Source organism: Taeniopygia guttata, chromosome 1, assembly GCF_048771995.1.
Source record: "Taeniopygia guttata chromosome 1, bTaeGut7.mat, whole genome shotgun sequence".
NCBI lineage: Eukaryota > Metazoa > Chordata > Aves > Passeriformes > Estrildidae > Taeniopygia > Taeniopygia guttata.
The window spans coordinates 79,509,645-79,522,687 of NC_133024.1; the positions used below are offsets into that span (position 1 = coordinate 79,509,645).

At 33.3% G+C, this 13,043-nt stretch overlaps 1 long non-coding RNA gene across 1 annotated transcript in view; it reads right to left on the reverse strand.

Annotated features, from left to right (window-relative positions):
- The window catches only part of LOC140680337 (uncharacterized), a 64,841-nt gene extending 52,536 nt beyond the window's left edge, over positions 1-12,305 (reverse strand). The window contains exon 1 of the long non-coding RNA XR_012051506.1: positions 11,995-12,305. This is a non-coding gene — a long non-coding RNA (uncharacterized lncRNA). The remainder of the gene's footprint in view (positions 1-11,994) is intronic.
- Positions 12,306-13,043: the final 738 nt, after the last annotated feature.

Here is a 13,043-nt window from a genome sequence, read left to right on the forward strand (position 1 = left end):
TCTGATCTCATCTTTACAGACAAACCTCCTCAATTGCTTCTGTAGCATTAAAGTAGGTTATTTCACCTGCAAATTAATTCAGAATTCCTAAAAAATTGTCACTACTTGAAATGCTTATGAAGGACTTCACCGCATAAAAAATAGCATGGTTTCAGCATTAAAATTCAGAATCAAGTGACACTTCACACCTTATTCTGTTAATTTTAACAGTTATGCTGTTATCTTTAAATGCATAGAACAGAGAGAATTTTACATACTCTACAGAAATAAGTATGAGACATCTTAATCAGGTGTAGTAGTCTGTGATAATCTATTCCTAATTTATTTTTGTTAACATCATACATTGCTGTAATTAACACTGTCATGGATTATCCATGTACACTCCTCATGACAAAACTTACTGATACATCCATCATTCTTCTAAAATCTACTCATTGTGAATATGTTAAAACAACATTCCATTAGCAGATTTGCTAAATAAAATAAAGTCAGCCAGAGAGTTTGCAGATTTCTCAGCTCTTAAAATATCTAATCAGGAGAACTGCACTCATGCATTTTGACACTAGAGTTATAAATTATGCATAATACAGCATAGTATTAAAGCATTAACATAATTTAACAATACCAATCTATCAGTTCCTTAGTGAAAGCATTTGAAATTGTTGCATCTGAGCGCCTTGACTTGATTCACGTAGTTTGTACATGTAAAATTTCTAGTAGTAAAAATGGTTGAAAGCTTTAAAAGCTTTAGATCCTTATTAATATGCCCTTTTTTTTTCTTTAACTGTAACTTTTACATGCAAGCCTTTATTTATTAACTTTTTTTTTGTCCAACTGTCATGCTAAGTAATGTTATTTTCTTTAATCTACAAAACCGTACAGACTAGCTGGTTTAAAGAGGAAAACAAATCTCTGAATCAGATCCAGTTCCATTCTGAATTTTTTCATAGTATTAATATATATATGTCATTTTTTAAACTATACGTCAACCAGTTTAGCTAACATTCAGCAGAAAAAAAAATAGACAAAATTTTTCCTCATGTGTGATGATTGTCACATGAATACAATTCCTGATGGTTCTGAAATCTCACCTGAATATTTTTCTATTTTAAGTATCTAGCCAAAAATATGGAGGATGGTATGATCTTGTGGACATTTTTTTTAGACTTGGAAACACAGATCTTGGACTGACATAAGGATTTCTGAATGATCTTCTGATCTTCAATATTTTATTTTGTACTATTGTCTTAGTCATAAATTACAAACACACTATTGGAAAAGACTTTTCCATTACATGTGTAGACATAGTAACTATGTACCATTACCCTGTAACTGGTCTCTCAGAGTGCATGACACATCCCTAGGTCATGGAGAGAGAACCAGAGGAAATGCTATACTAAAACCCCCACATTATTTTACTTCTGTTTTAAGGGTTTTCAAACATGCTTTAGTCAAAAAATTCCCTGCTCCTGTAAAATTGTTTCTAATGAAACTGCTGTGTGAACAGTGTTGAACTTTTCACTTCTTATGTTGTATGAAACATAACATATAATGATGACAAAAGGTTCAAACTGTCAGAAATACATTTCATCTGACTGTATATGACTTATCTTTTTTTAACATACCTGTCTGCAATTATTTTTTTTTAGATGAAAGAGAAAACAGAAAGACTAAACCTTCATAACAGCATTAGATCTTTTTGACTTTTCTTTGACAGAGTCTACAAAGACAAAAAAGGGAAAAATGCATCTATTTCTGCCCTGTTTCCTCTAGAAATAAGAAATCAAGAAAATCGTAAAATGCATACATGCATCCTAGTTACTCACTATTAGTAATTCTGATTTTCTTAATCACCAAGGTTCATTTTGACACTGAGATCTGTTGTACACGCTAAGAGCATGCATTTGAACTAAGCACTTTCTGTGGCATTGTGAAGCAACCTTGCACTGCCCAGTGAGAGCTTAATCACCCAGATTCTCTCTATATTGAAAATAGATGCATTTTTTACTGGAATGTACATAAATAGTATCATGTAGGATAAAAAAATGATACTCTTTATGGAAGGTTCTTTGGGGAAAGCAAGTCCAATTTGTGTCCTTTCTCTAGAGTACTTAAACATTTTTCATTCAGGACTAACTTTATATGCAAGACTGATGGGACAAAGCTGAGGAGAATATGGGAGGATGGATTGTAAGAGAATGGAGATAATGCTGAAGGCAATCTTTCCCCTGAGGAGTTGCAGCTGTGCTAATTACCAAAGAGTAGGAACAGCCTTGCCCTTAATAGGTCACAGCAGTGTCCAATAAGGATGGGTGTTATAAAAGAGTGGGTTAGCTGGTTGAGAAGTGAGTTGGAGTCTGTTGGCTGTGTTATTGGGAGTAATGCTCAGGTGCTCATATAAGGGAAGGTAAGGAGTCAGCTGGCTGTGTGGAAGGAAGAGAAAAGGAATCAGTGTTGCGAGGAGCTGCCCATGGGAACTTACAGAGAGAAGGTATGAAAGTTTTACAGTAGGATGATAAACTGATGGTGACAGTCAGTTCCCAGCCACCGTTGACTGGTGCCAAGCACCAATGATGACAGGAGAATAGCCTCATCAGCATGCAAGAGTCATGCTCCTTGTTATTGCTTTTCCAAATGTTCCTGGGTTTTTTTATCCTTAACTGTACCATGGGCTAGATTTCGCAGAAGTGGTGGCTAAAAGCTGAAGTTTTATCTCAGCAGATGGGTATGAATTTGTTCAGGCAGAAGATGGCACTGAGCAAAATCTAATTAGGTGAACAAGTACTGTGACTTGCTGAATTACAAAATGTAGTCAGGAGTAATAACACAAGTATTTCAGACTGCTTATTAAAAAAAAAAGAGAAAACAACTCATATTTATTAGAAAAGTTGCCATACCTCCTTAGACAACTAAATTCAAGGGAGAGATAGAATTTTAAAAATACTATTATTTTGGCCTTGTTGTGTCATCTGTGACATATGTCTTTCATGCTATGTATGGTCTCTTTTATGGATCAAATATGGAGGTGTTCCTATAGATGAAAGTGAGAGATAAACACCTACACATGTGTACAGAACCCAGCTTCTAATAGCTGTGCAAGGCAGAGGAAATAAATCCTTGATAGTACACTTACCAAAGAAAGCAAAGATTGTTAATGCATAGATAAGGTCACACAGGTGAACCACAATGAATGCTATCTTCATTGCCCAAGGAATTCAGGTTCGTAATTCATGTTTTTTGTATTTAAATTTTTCCAGAGAGACTCCTAATGCAACATTCCACACAATCAAACATGAAACTGTTGTGTATTTTGGCTTTAGGAGAGGACAAAACATCCAACAAACAATCTCATGGAAAATCCTAAATTTAAAATATATTAAATCCTAAATTTAAAATGTATAGCTTTGTAGCATAGAATGGCCTGAATTGGAAGGGATCTTAAAGATTATCTGCCATGGAAAGGGACACTTTCCTCTAGATCAGGTTACTCAGATCTCCATCCAACCTGCCTTGAATTATATCTATCTATATATGTATATATACACGCATATATATATGAGTGTGTGTTTGTGTGCTGGTGCTGACTTGGGGTACAATTAATTTTCTTCACAGTAGCTGGTATGGGGCTGTGTTTTGGGTTCGTGCTGAGCACAGGGTTGATAATATAGAGATATTTTTGTTACTGCTGAGCAGGGCTTACACAGAGCCGAGGCCTTTGCTGCTTCTCCTACTGCCATGCTGGTGAGGAGGCTGAAGGAACATGGAAGGCTGGAAGGAGACACAGGCAGGACAGGTGACCCCAACAGACCAAAGGGATATTCCAGACCATGAGACATCATGGCCAGTATACGAAGTGGGGGGAAGAAGGAGGAAAGAGGGCTCTTTTGGAGTGATGGTGTTTGTCTCCCCAAGTCACTGTTACATGTGGTGGGGCCCAGCTCTGCTGAGGATGGCTAAACACCTACCTGCCTATGGCAAGCAGTGAATTAATTCCTTGTTCTGCTTTACATGTGTTTATAGCTTTTGGTTTTTCCTGTTAAATTGTCTTTATCTCAACCTACAAGTTTTCTAGCTTTTACCCTCCTGATTCTTGACCTAGTGATGGTAAGCAAGTGGATTTGTGGAGCTTGGTTGTTAGCTGGGGTGAAACCATGACAATATATATTATACTTTCCTTGAAATATATATCTTCTATATAAGATAAATATACATCTTGAGATTTTCAGGGGACAATTAGGAGAGTAGAAATGATAATCAGGCTCACATCTTAAGTATTTTGAATTTGAGGACATATTCATTAAACAATTAAAAAAGTACTCTAAATTCTGTCAAGAATACGAATGGAAGATGAGTAGATGAACATATATACATATATATAAAGTGTCTCATAATCCATCATGAAATGAAAAATGACTGTACAACAATATAATTTAATTTTAGAATTTCCAGTCTTTTGAATACTTCACATGAAGCTTAAATGCATAATTAGTTATATGCAGAGAGATTCCTAAGACATAGCAGGATAGCAAAGTATTTTTTAAAACATCATACAGAATACTTCTGTAAATGCTTCCATTACTAAAATTCTGTTTATTATGTTAATTCTTTTTTGTTATAACATGTATATGTTGAGTTGTTAATGCATAAATGTACTTTCAGAATAAGTCATGGACTGTTGCAATACTGCAGATGAAGTTTTAAAATAGAAGTAAATGGAGAATTAATACAAGAAATTTCTGTCCCCAAAGACAGGTTTTTAGCTATTTCTAGCCATTTCGTCCTGTCCACTTTGCGTAGAAACGAAACACAGTGATATTAATATGCTATATTTCATTCTTCTGTCATAGCATCTTTTTTCTCTTTAACTTCTAACTTACTGTTCCATTTAATGTTTGGCACGAAATACACAAATGGAATCAGGGAAATACATTTATTTAACACTCCAGTATTTCTGAAAGAAATGTGTTAGTATTACTGACTCCCTGGTGGACAAATGCTGATTTATCACTGAGTTATAATCAGCACAGGCGATAAAGAATAATAGAAGCCTTAAACTGAAATAAACTGAAAGAGACTTATCCCTACCATTTTTATTTGGTGGCAGTTTTGAGTATAATTCAGCATAAAAAATTTGATAGAAATTCCAAATATGGCTAAATTATTTGGAGTAAATAGCTGTGACTTTTCAATTCTTATCTCTATCAACTGAAGTTTGATTAAGCAATATTGGATTTTTATTTTCTTTTTTCTTAGCAATGCAAAGCTCCCTATGTGTTATGTCAGCTATGCTAAATTTAAAATCATGGTCCTAAAAACCTTTTTAAAAATGACCTCTAAATCCTGGTCATCTGCCTACTTTAGTGGTTTTGAGAATTGCCTGCCCAAGTATAAATGTTTGAGTATTTACTCTATTGATCCTAGAGAAACTCTTCTAATATGTAGTAGGTGAGGCTGCTGCACTTGCCATAGGCAATGTATTAAGAAAAAGTTTTAAAATAAAAGCATTGAGATTTGTTTTGTGTTACCTAAATATAAAGTGGCATTCAAAAAGGAAGGGGTTTTTGGGAAAGAGGAATTGAGAGTTTGAAATTGAATAAAACCTTCTGTTATAGGTTCTACAGGTTTCTTTACATGCTGATGTGAAGTCTGTACCATAGATGTGTTTGAGCTAGGGGAGGAGTTGAGTTCATGTATGTCCATTTAGAACTCTTTCAAGTGCAATTTGCAAATATAGGGCAGGTTGTCATTCCTGAAATAAGGTATGCCCTCCTCCTACACATTTCCAGTTTAAGTATAACCTATGAATATTTATGTAACATTGTGCTTTCTAAATTCATATAAGAATATTGAAATTACTAAAGGGAGATAAAATACTTATTAATTCTTTTTCATAGCTAGAGTTCTACATTAGGAAATACTGGTTTAAAAAGTCTTTTTTTTGAACCATTAAAATCATATAGTATGTGTGGCAGATGAATAAAATGAATGCAGAGAAATACAGCAGAAGTGGAATTCAACTAAGCAGACTTTTATGCTGATAACTATAACCTATTTAAACCATAGACAACAGTTATGATAAATTGGGTTGTAGCTGGAAATTTGATACAAAAGCATCATCAGTTCTGCCTCATAGAAGTTTTACGCCTTTACTTCCTGACCTCAATTGCTTTTGTTACTTCAGTTTAATATTTATATATTGGTTTGTGAGTTCATCCAAATTTGACTGAAGGTTCAAGGAGTAAAAGCTTCCAGATTTCTAATATCAGAGGCATTAAACCACTGTTCTCATGATGTTATCATTCATAGAATTTAAAATTGCAAATGGTGCTCTCATCTGTAGTATTAAAGTTATAACTTGATTTTTGTGACAAGATGATTGTAAAAGTATTATTTGTGTCATCTTTTTAATTTCCTTTGAGTTATCCATATCTTCAAAGGTTTTCTAACCTCTGTGTGAAGTTGCTTTCAATGAGAAAGTGGTGTAGTGTATACCCCTGGCTGCAGTGTACAGTGATCTCTATAATAAATAGCCTTAGCTGGAAGATAGACAATTACAACAAGAAAAGCTTTCTAGAGTGTTACAACTCTAAATTTATTAGATCAAATCAGAAAGCTGGAAAAAAGCACACCAAGTTATTTAGACACCCATTTTAAATTATTTTATTATTTAATAATTTATTATTAATTATTTTAATCTATGTACTCCTATGTAACATACTAAAATAATCAACACTACTGCTATTTTAGCAGTGAATCTGGGAAGTAGCTAAGCAGTCCAATATTCCCAGAACAAAAAAAAAAAGCATTAAAAATAGGGCTGTATTTAACTTATATTTAGGAAGCTTTGTCTGTTAATATCTTTTAATTTTTTTCTCTATGATTATATGTCTTGTAATAGATGGGATGACTGTGTAGTCTCAGGGCTTCAAAACCTGAAGCAATTATTTTCAGATTCTAAATTAACTAGAGAACTTGGCAATTCTGATCATTCCAATTAAAATAAATATTAATATATTTAGTGCTGACATTAAAAATCAATACCAATAAGCAATGACAAAAAAAGCTGAATTTACAAAACAATTGTCTGATTATGTTAAATAGAACGAATAATACACAGATCAATTTAAATAAAAGAAAATGGGCAATCACAAGCAATGAAGACAATATATTCTCATCAATCCAAAAATAATTTTTTCCACAGTGCAGATTCGACTTTGACAATTAGTTTGTTTCTCAGAGAAAACTTTTGCATTTTGCATGTTTTGTGGAAATAAAGGTGGAACAACTTTTGGATATTCAATCTGTTGTCTGTAATTATTTTCTGTCGTAGAAATATCTTTTTTGTCTAACTGGTCTCTTTATTGCTCTATGTCCAGCTGTTAGATTCTGCTCATGATTCTATGCCTACATCTCCCTCATGCCAAATCTGTCTTGCATATACCTTGCAAAAATGTCTCCTGTGTCAGATTCAGGATTTATTTTTTTTAAGTCAGAAAATGCTAATTGTGATGAATTCTTTTAAAGATGTAGTTGTGTAGCTGCTTCTGCTGATTCACTTGGCATCAAAGAACCTAAATTTTTGCATATTCATGATGTTGCTCTGTATTTTTCTTGATTGGCAATAGGGTACATGAGTATGTATAAGCTTATATCCTTTGACTAGAAGTATGTAATTCACTTACAGGTAGTGACTTAGTGTCTTGTATCGCTGAAATTACCCATTTCTGAGAAACTAATGCAGTAGCTGTAATAGCTTCCAATGAAAATGTGTGAAACTGCAGCTCATACAGACTGATAAGAAATTTGGAATATCTGTGTAATATGAGGAAACTCAGTCCCTGTCATCATTTAGCCTTCAGTCCTTGAGGTGGGATATTATGTGGCTGGAGGAAAAGGAAGGATAGGTCCTTATGGCCTTTACTGCTCTTGTAGCTGCAAGTTTTTATCTTCTGGCAGTGTGTTACATTTATCTCAGATTCTGGAAGTAGCTTCAAGCTGAGTGCTGATAGCATTAGTTAAGCATTTTCCTTTCATGCAAGTACATACTTGCAGCTTTCCTGGCTTTGAGTTGTTTCAATATTAGGATAGCAGAAGCTGCCCCAAGGGAGACATTTTTTTTTTTCAGAAAAACAGTAAGTTGAATGGTGTTCTTAATGGCATTGGTGTAAAGTGGGATTAAATCCTGGTTAGATTCTTTAAAAAAATCCTGGTTAGATTCTTAAAAACTTGGATCTAAATTTATATCTCAATACTAGAAATAAGAATTTTATCAAATTATTTCCCAAAATGCATACTGTAAAGAGATAGGCTTCTTGATTCACCTGTCACTTGAAAACTGAATGATGACTTATGTTGAACAAAATTCTTAGCAAATTGTTCAGAAGGACAAGTCATTTCGATCTATGAAATTCAACCAAACAAAATGAATATTTTACATAAGGGTAAAATATTTTTTAAATTCTTATTATTCCCTTGATTTGGTCAGCCAAAAAATACTTCTGCAATATTTTCTCTTCTCCATTTACCTCTCTATTTCCCTCTATTGAGTGAAACCATCTCAAAGGAAAAGCAAAGGCAAAAGTACATGATCAGTCTTACAAAATAATTAGTAATTTTAAAACTCTTTAGTAATTTCTTAAATTACTTCAGCTGGTTTTCTATGTTTGAGTAATATATTTTGTGCTTGCTTTTCTTTGTTTTGTTTTTTTTTCCTGTTGTTGTTGTTTGATTTGTTTTTGGTGTGTGTTTTTTTTTTTAGTTTTGGTGGGTTTTTTTTTTTGTTTGATTTGGCTTTTGCTATTTTGGGGGAATTTTTTTGTCTGTGTCAGTAAGTTCATTTCTTTGTCAGTTTGGGGACTTTATTAAGTATCTAGTTTCAGACCAGAGTAGTCCTCTTTTGGAATTTTTTAAATCTTTCTCTTCACCTGAACTTCCAAAATCTATACTTATTTTTTTTAATGCTAAAAATATCAGCACCTGTCACATCAGGTTACTAATTATGCATTTAAAAGCTTGAAAGATCACAAAACTTCAAATTTTTGGGTAACTTGTACAAAAAGTAATTTCTTATAATAAATAGAATTCTGTATTTCTCCAAAGTTTAATCACAATTTAAAATGGCATACATATTTTTCATATTTACTACATTATTCATATTTTTTAAAACATAGCAAATAAAATAAACATGTATATGAATAACTTGTTTCAAATGTCTAATGTACAATTTTTTGCTTGAAAAAGCCCCTTTTCCTTGGTAGCTCTTAGAGTTTGTTAGTCCCCATAGCTTCCACTGTTGCTTTGAGCAAAATTTCTGATGGCCAATGGTGCAGTTGATATATGAAACTGTGGGTGGGATTTATTTTGGGTGTACTTGAAATCAGATCACATAGCATGACTCACAGGCTTTCCAGGTGTTAAACTGAGTCTAGCCACATAAGGTTTATTCAAGAATCTCGTGGTTTAAGCATTGACTATATAATCCTTGCAAGGAGCTATAAAATGCATTAAGGGGGACATTTTCAACTTTCAATGCCATTACTTTAAATACCTAGTTGACCCAAAAAAGGCAGTTATCTGTAATTTTTTTTTAATTGTGTGTATTGATGTAAAACCAGTAAGAATTCCTATGACTTCTATTAAACCTGATACATACCAAAAAAAAAAAAAAAAACAAAAACGAAGAGATGCAGTGGTTCATATGCACATGCAGATACATTCTCTCTCTGTTTCAGGCACTAGACTGTGTGTAGCAGAACATTTGCTCTGTACTAGTAAGCCAATAGTATGATCATCTCTAGAACATGTCTGCTAATCTGAGAAAACATACTTTATTGATCATGCTATGCCATGTGCATTACTCATGTGGATGGCAGTTTCATTTTACAATCAATGAGATAGACATGCAGCAATATTATAACACAGCCACAAACCATTGCACTTCTGTATCCCCCTGTTTTGATTCCTGAAAGGCTTTTATGACTTGTTCTTTGCTGATGCTTATCTCTCTGCATGATCCTGGGTAACAGGTAGGAATGTAGGGGGCATGGGGTAGATGAAAGCACAAGCACCATGCTAAGAACCACATGGTCCTAGGTGGTGGTAAGGGGAAGTAGATGAGTTGCAAGGCTGTGGTAGCACAGCTGAGTGAAGTGTGCTTTACTAAATTAAACTGAGCTGTTTAACCTTGGAGAAAAATTGAGTTCAAATATGAGGCAGACAGTAGCATTTTGGGGGTCATGGGAAAGAGTCAATTCTTAAGGACCAAAACTATGTGAGAGAAGGATCCAGCTGGAGAAATATTTTTGAAATTTTTTTGAAATTTTAATGGATCCAAGTTCTACTAACATTAATTTGTCCATCAGTGTTACTGTACATGGACTTTTCTAAACCTTTTCAGGAGATTTAATTCACACATCATTGCATTTCTTCCTCATCAGTGTCCTTTAGAATTCTGAGCTTTCCGGAAAATGAAAGAAGAAAAAAAACAACTATTACATTTATTTTATAAATACCATGATGTTAGCAAGTTTCCTATTGAAATACTTTTAAAAACTTTTATGCACTGAAGAGGAAATTGTGCTGATCTTTGAAAAACAATGGCTCTGGGCAAGTTTTAAAGGTTTCATTTTAATAATTATATCAAGACAATCATAGATTTTGCCCATATGATTTATTCAACAGGTAGGTACTGTAAAATTCCTAATTAAATAGGGTGTAGCCTACTGGCTTAAACTGGGTTGTAAAAATCTCCAGGTATATTTTATATATCCAATAATGAAATATGTCTCAAAATACTTTGAATTATAATTTGTTTTTTAAAGAGTCTAAAAATCTGATTTGGATGCTAATTCTAAAAAACAAATGATAATTTTCAAATAAATGTACCCCTGCCTTGCCTAAGTTTGACTGGTGCTGATGAAGAAAAAGAGTTGATTTTGCTTTTTCAAGTATTTAATAAACTTTTTTAATATTTGCATCTACTTCTTAATTATAGTTACCATAATAACCAATTCACATTACATAATTTACTTGGTGAAATTAATTCTATAATTCTATAAAATATGATCCAGCATAGAAATATTTAATTTTGCAAGGCAGTGTGATTTTTTTATTAATTAGTCTATCTTCAATATCATTCTAACATTCCAGTGATTAATCAAAGTATTACTATATACTTCAGAATAAAAGTAAAATATTTGATTACATATATTATTCTACAAATAAATAATTCATTTTTAAATCATAAAGATCCCACTGAGTTGATCGCACCAGCACTCCTCATGCTGTTTAAGGTACTTGACTTTATCAGACATATCCATGTAGGATGGTAGATATTCCAGAAGAGCAGACTTATACTGGAATCAGGATGTGAGAGAAGATATTCTAGAGCCTCTCAGACAGCAATAGACACTACTGTGAAGCAGGTCAATCAAACTTTATACTTCACCAGATCATAATGGAAGCTTAAACTTCTAGCAGTAGACACACAGACATTTAATTCAGAGTGTGGTCTGCTCACCATTCCCAAATTCCACTGTGGGACAGATCTCACTATGGTGCAGTTATATCTCTGAGAACCATGAACTTGCATATCCTGAGACTCCTCAGGTGAACGCAGATATACATAGAAATATATGCAACCAAACTGAGCCTCAGTCTACATGAACTGTAACAAGAACACAGGGACTCCACTTACACACAGAAGTCAACATTTAGGCGTTTACAGCACATAGCTGAACATCATCTAAAATACCATAATCAGGAATTCCGTCCATATCTCAAGATAAACCCTTCAGCAATACAAACACAGATTATACTTTATTCCTAGACTGTTCTTTGCATTGTAGGTAATAAGTAAAAATCACATGAGACCCAACTTGTAAGAAATAAAATAGATAAAAATGCTGGTAAAGGGAAGAAAAGCAAAATTAGTTATTTCCTAAGTTGCAGTTTAAGTGTTTCAAAGACAAAGAACATGTATAGGCAGCTTCTTACCATGTTCTGCCAAGAAATGCTGACTGTACAGCTGGACTGATCCAGATTGACATCAGTGGTAGGAGAGTCCAATAAGAGCTTTCAAGAAACAAGATATTCTTGGCAATAAAACTAAAAATATGACTAGTTATACCAGTTCTGATATAAAGATAGCAGGTGTTCTTCACATTTTTTAAAGGCATTATCAGTTGAAAGCAGTCCAAATAGTGATGAGCAAAAAGGAGAGCACCTGCTTTTCACTCATAAACACATACTGCTCAAGAGAGGAGTTCCTGGATAAAGGCACGTGTATGCTTCTGCAATAACGCCTGTTAAAGAAATGCCTGGGAAAAGAAAATAAAGAACAATCAGAATTACATGACTGCATTAAAAATAGAGGTTTTTTATGAGTATTTATTAAGAGGATAATTTTTACACAAAAAGAGCTGTTTCTGCAAGCCTTCCTTCCTCAGTCTTCCTTCATTGCTCCTCCTACTTTGTTATTCAGCAAGGCTTGATTTGTAAGAAGCTATTTTTAAACTAAAAATCTGTTAATGATAGAAAAGAATAATGTTACAAGTCATGGAAATTAAGTACTTTGACATTACATTGAATATGTTCCTTTGTTGAGCACTGGTCCAATTACATCTGAAGAACTTAAACCCTAAAGTAGAAGCTGCTATAAAAATCAAGTGAAAAGATTAGAATTGTGTGGACCATTTATGGCAAAAGTTGTCTAATCTCTTTAAATTTTTTTGCAAAATTTTCTAACAATTAAATATGTGGATCCTATTCAATGTACTGTTGGATACCAAGGCAAATATATACCAAAACATATGAACATCAGCTTAGGTAAAATATATTACTCTTCACAGCTGAATTCATGCACAATGATTATTTTTGCTCTCAAACTTAAGAGTTGACATATGGTGATTAAAGCAAATGTAAAAAAAGATGTACTGAATTATGCATTTTGTCTTAAAATATTACCTGAATTTCAATAAATAACCATAATAAAAATATAAGAAAAAATTACAATTTAAAATAATCAGAAAATATAATCTATCCTT